This window comes from Panicum virgatum, chromosome 1N, assembly GCF_016808335.1.
Source record: "Panicum virgatum strain AP13 chromosome 1N, P.virgatum_v5, whole genome shotgun sequence".
In the NCBI taxonomy this organism is placed as follows: domain Eukaryota; kingdom Viridiplantae; phylum Streptophyta; class Magnoliopsida; order Poales; family Poaceae; genus Panicum; species Panicum virgatum.
In genome coordinates, this window is record NC_053145.1 from 9,223,663 (window position 1) to 9,229,849 (window position 6,187).

Consider the following 6,187-nt stretch of genomic DNA (forward strand, 5'->3'; position numbering starts at 1 on the left):
ACTGATTCTGGCGCATCACCCCAAACATCAGAGAACACAAGTTCCAAAGGAAATTTTGAAGTACTAGATGACATAGGGTAGGGAAGTTGATGACTTTTGCCCTGTTGACATGCATCACAAACTGTTTCACTAGAGGATTCTCCTAAACATGGGAGATTATTGCTACTGATAACTTGTTTAACAATAGAGGAGGATGGATGACCAAGACGGCAGTGCCACCTTGACTCAGGTAGCTTGGTGGCACTCATGGCTTGTTTTATTGAAGATGCAGGAAGAGGATATAGGCCTTTGTGACATCGTCCCTTAAGAAGAGTATTCTTCGTTGTCTGATCCTTGATCAAAAAGAAATTGGGGTGAAATTCAAGAAAGGCTGAGTTATCAGTAGCAAGACGATGAACTGAAACAAGATTTTTCTTGGCTTGTGGAACATAAAGAACATTTTTTAGATGAATATCACGACTAGGAGTGTGAACAGTAGTATGGCCAATATGACTAATATCCATACCTGTCCCATTTGCTGTGTGAATCTGATCAGACCCATGGTACTTGTTCTTCATCGTCAGCTTTTCCAATTCGCCTGTCACATTATCGGTGGCACCAGTATCCATGTACCAATTTGTGTCCACCCCATAAGAGTTTGTGGCCGCAGCCACCAATCTCTGATCTGGCACATAATCTTCATCGAACCTGTGCCAACATTCAGCAGCAGTATGTCTTCTTTTGAAGCATACTTGACACAAGGGCTCTTCATCGGATGAAGCCCTTTGACTATTGTTGTAGTTGCGGTTGGAGTTGTAGACACCACCACGCCCTTGGCGTCCTCCAGGGCTTCGACGACCACCATAGCCGCCGCGAATTCCATTGTTTCCTCGGCCTCCTTGCTGCATGTAGCCTCCACGAGACTGGCCACGGCCGCGGATATTTTTCCCGCGACCACGTCCGCGACTAGCTGCGTTGGCCGATCCTCCCTGGTTCCCTCCATAGACAAGATCCATACGAGTTTCAAAACTGAGGAGCTGTGAATAAAACTCACCAAGAGTGATTGACTCCACTCTAGTGCAGAGAGACGTGACGAGCGGATTGAAATCTTCGCCAAGCCCGGTGATGATGTACTCGATCAATTCTTCATCTTCTAGCGGCCTTCCTGCCGCTTTCATCTCGTCGCCTAGGGCCTTCATCTTGCCGAAGTACTCCGCGATGGACGAACTCCCTTTTTGGGTAGTCGCCAATGCAATCCGTGTGTTCACGGTTCTTGCCCGCGTCTGTGACGCGAACATGTCTTCTATGATCTTCCATGCTTCTGCCGCCGTTGCACATGTAGCAACCTGCGAGAGGATGTCCTTGGACAGGGAATTAAGGAGATAGCTAAGGACCTGCTGGTCCGTTGCTTCCCAATCCTCCAGTGCCGGATTTGGCACTCTGATCTCCTTGTCATCGGCGCCTTTGGTGACAAGTTCTGCAGCGGGTGGTTGAGAGGCGCCGGTGAGGTATCCTTGAAGACGAGCACCACGTACTGCAGCCCGAACTTGCGCCTTCCATAGCGCATGGTTGGACTTCGACAATTTCTCGGCAATGGGCTGGCCGAGAAGAAGATTGGAGGCGGCAGATGAGCTAGCCATGGCAGATGCAATCTATTTTGACTAGATGGCTCTGATTACCATGTAGAAATCAGAGGGCAGTAGGAGGAACGGTGTCGCCCTATCTTGGGTCGATGCACCGACTGCGTGTTGATTCAATGATCAGAGAAAAGCCCTCCTCATGGCGTTACATATATACGTGAAACAACAGGAGGTTCGGTCAGGACTCCATTACAAGGAAATCTAATATTAACAATTCTATCTATAGGAGTCCTAGACCAATACATATCCTTGTTGCTTCACGTTTACAATCAATGGAAACTTATCTAATTATAACCTTTCTTAACATTGGGAAGAACCGCCCATATCCTCCGATGAAACCTCTAGTATTGATGAAAAAGAATCACAAGCTGCCTCTGATTGGGGTCACCAAACCTAAATCAGGTTTTAGGTCCGGTCCTGGAAGCACGAATAGTAAGTACCACCCTATCTTGTCACCAGATAGACTACGGGATTTTATTAATCATCAGTCTCAAATATCTTTGCATATTGCAGAGTCTCCAACGCATCTGGTGAAGGAGGCAGCATCAATCCCCACCCCACCGGCCGCGCCCTCTTCTACTGAATAGCGCAGCAAGTCTCCGGCTGAGCAAGTTGCGCTAGAGGGGGATGTTGCGAGCAGCAGCAAGGGTGGCATGGCCGCTGGGGAGTTGCTCTCAGGCCCGGCTGCATCAGGCAACAACAGCCTGGGGAACCGAGCCGCAGTAGCGCATGATAGTGAGCCGCTCCCCCCTCACCTTTGTTGGATAATTGTTGTGATAATTTCAGCTCATCACATGATCCATCTGGTGCAGATACGGAGGTATCTGCTAAGGCGGGGGTGACAACACCCAGCAAGCAGCAAGTTGTGTTGGCGTCAGGGAAGCCGGAGGTGTTCACGTCGGCAGCATTCACGACACCCACCAACACAATCATAGGTACGGAATGGGATGATACTTCATGTGTTGGATCAGTCTTCGTATATGGCAAACGCCGAAGTGCTCGCGCTAACTACTCTTATTCTACTGATGGTAATCCTGCAGCAGATGAGCTAGTTCTGGACAAAGCCAAGAGGTGTGCCGCTATTAGGAACCTGGACAACCCGGCTGGGACATTCTCACCAGGTAACATCTCTTCTACTCTAAAGTTACCTGTGGACAATAGTATTGCAAATTTAAAGTCTATCGGGATATCTATGGGTAGCAGCTCCAAAGAGATTAATGTTTCTTTTAATGCACTAAAACGAATTGAAGTGGATAAAGTTACGATTCAGCCAAGAAATAAAAGAGTGGATACCGTTTTAAATACTTTTGATTTAAGTGATGAGGAGGATCCTGAAAATGGTAACAGACTCCTTTCCCACTTAATCAAGGACATAACTATGTGGATTTGGATAACTCGGACCTAGGCATGAGAATCTGTGACCTTAAAGTGACCGGCCGTAAGTCTAAATCATTAGCTAAAAAGCCAGGGCACGGAAAAACACCCAAAAACTAAACAAAAGTGTTTCCCCATGAAAGAATTCTACTGGAGTAGCAGAGGTCTTTCAGACTTGGCTAAATATAAATACATCTCAGATGCAATCAGGGATCACAAACTCGACTTTTTTGCCGTCATGGAGACCGGGAAACAGAACATGTCTAGATCAAATCTTAACCGTCTTTTTGGCGACGCGGATTTATCTAGCATTGTATCCCACCCAAGGGACGGTCGGGCGGTATTCTACTGGGAATTAACTCAACGGTCCTTGATCTATCCATAATTGTGAAAGGAGAATTTTTTATTAAGTTCCATCTCCGAAATAGAAACAATGACTTCAAATGGATTTTGATGGTAGTATATGGTCCGGCACAGGATGCATTCAAATCTGCTTTTCTGTCGGAACTCGTTTAACGTGTCAACATAATCCGTTGCCCACCTTAATTGGGGGTGATTTCAACATCATGAGGCATAGTAAGGAAAAGAATAAAGATAACTTTAACCCTTGCTGGCCGTTCCTGTTCAACGCCGTCATTGATAGTTTTGATCTTCGGGAGATAGATTTGACAGGGAGACATCACACCTTTGCAAACGGTCTACCAGATCCGACCTATGAGAAGCTCAATAGTGTTCTAATGACATCTGAATGGGAATTAAATATCCGGTGGTAACGGTGCATGCGCTGGACAGAGGCGTCTCAGATCATACCCCGTTACTATTGAAAACCGGTGACCCATCCTATACAGGACATGCAAAGCAGTTCAAAATAGAACTTAGTTGGCTATCCCATGAGGATTTTAAAGAGTGGGTCACATAAATTTGGAATAAACCGGTCAGTAAACAAAATTCAGTGCAACACTGGAATAGAAAATTGAGGGCACTTAGAAAGCACTTGCAAGCCCACCACCATGGGGTGTATAAAGCCCAAAAGGAAAACCACCAATCGATAGTAACGAACCTAGACACCCAAGCTGAAATTAGAACACCCCATGACTTGATAAAACTGTAATCCGCCCGGGATGACTTGATAAAACTCCTGCGAGAGGAGGAACTCAAGTATTATCAACGGGCCAAAGTGACTGACATTCTTTTGGGGGATAAATAACACTCGATACTTTCAGATGGATGCAAATGGCAAATATCGTAATAAATGTATCTTCTCCCTAGAACACGAGGGTAGGAAAATTGAGGTTTAGCATAACCTAAAAGGTTGTATCACCCAATTTTACAAAGAATTATTTGGTCCTCCCGAAGAGAATAATTTTACTCTAGCCAATAGGATGGATGGTATCCCTCAAGTCAGTCCACTAGAGAATGCATTCCTCGTAGCTCCTTTCATTGAAAAGGAGATTCGGGATGCAATCTTTGATATGGATCATAACAAAGCGCCATGACCAGACGGCTTCCCAGCTGAATTCTATCAGCAGTTTCGGGACGTCATCAAAGGGGACCTCATGCAAATGTTCCATGATCTGCATAACGGTGATCTTCCTCTCTTCAGTCTAAATTCTGGTGTCATAGCATTATTGCCAAAAACACAAGAAGCCAGCAAAATCTAGCAATACAGGCCTATCTACCTTCTGAATGTGAGTTTCAAAATCTTCACGAAAGTGGCAACAATCTGTGTCAACTCGGTCACAGATAACATAATTAGCCCTTCACAAACGACTTTTATGCGTGGTCGGAACATTTTAGAAGGAGTTGTGATCTTGCATGAAACAGTTCATGAATTACATCACTAGAATCATAGTGGGGTTATTTTCAAAATTGATTTCGAAAAGTCCTATGATAAAGTTAGGTGGAACTTCCTGATTCAGACGCTTCGGTTGAAAGGCTTTTCACATAAGTCGATTGAGTGGATTAATTCTTTCATCCCAGGCGGAAGTGTAGCAATTAATGTCAACTATGAGGTGGGCCCATATTTTCAAAGAAAGAAAGGACTTAGGCAACGAGACCCACTCTCACCCATCCTTTATAATAGTAGCCGATATGCTCACACTTTTCATTAAGAGAGCAAAAGCAGAGGGTTTGCTGAGTGGTGTGGTGCCCCATTTGGTAGATGATGGGCTATCAATACTATAATATGCTAATGATACAATCCTCTTTAATTATGGACCATAATCTGGAGCATGCTCATAACATGAAGACTATTCTTTGTGCTTTTGAGCAGCTATCGGGCCTCAAAATTAATTCCATAAGAGTGAAATCTTCTACTTTGGAGAAGCAAATAATTACGAAAGTCAGTACATGGAACTATTTGGTTGTAACCCAGGATCTTTTCCAATTTGATACTTAGGTATTCCCATTCATTATAGGAAATTGTCTAATAGCGATTGGCTGAAGATCCAAGAACATTTTGAAAAATGCCTCAGTAGTTGGAAAGGTAAAAACCTTCCAACTGGAGGTCGTTTAACACTCATTAAATTTGTTCTTAGTAGCTTGCCCATGTATATGATGTCCTTCTTTGAAATCCCAAAAGGGGTTCATAAAAAGTTGGATTATTTTCGATCTAGATTTTTTGGCAAAGTGACGAGCATAAAAGAAAGTATCAGGTAGCAAAGTGGGACATCCTGTGTCAACCTAAGAATCAAGGGGGGCTAGGGATTCACAATTTGGAACTTAAAAATATAGATTTGCTCAGTAAGTGGATTTACCGCCTATTAACAATAGATGGTACATGGCAGCAGATCTTACACAATAAAACCTAGGGTCTAAACCGTTGGTACAGGTCCAATGGAAGAGCAGAGATTCACATTTTTGGGCGAGCCTGATGAAGGTAAAACAAGATTTCTTTTTAAGATTCGAAACTTTCATAATAAAGGATGGGTCCCAAGTAAGATTTTGGGAAGACACTTGGTTAGGAAATAGTCCTTTACGGGATCAATACCTACAACTTTATAATATAATTAGGAAGAGGTAGGATACGGTGGCTGATGTACTAAGTACACAGATCCCGAATCTCTCCTGGTGTAGAGATCTAATTGGCAATAAGTTGATGATGTGGAATAATCCTGTCTCACATCTATCAACTATCGATCTAAGCCAAGAAAGGAATGGCTTCAAATGGAACTTAGACCAAACATGTGTTTTTT

At 43.9% G+C, this 6,187-nt stretch overlaps 1 non-coding gene across 1 annotated transcript; it reads right to left on the reverse strand.

Moving 5' to 3' along the window:
* Nucleotides 1–1,000: 1,000 nt before the first annotated feature.
* On the reverse strand, nucleotides 1,001–1,139 carry LOC120657875. The gene has a single exon (XR_005668408.1). It is a non-coding gene; the product is annotated as a small nucleolar RNA Z247 (small nucleolar RNA).
* Between the last annotated feature and the right edge of the window lie 5,048 nt (nucleotides 1,140–6,187).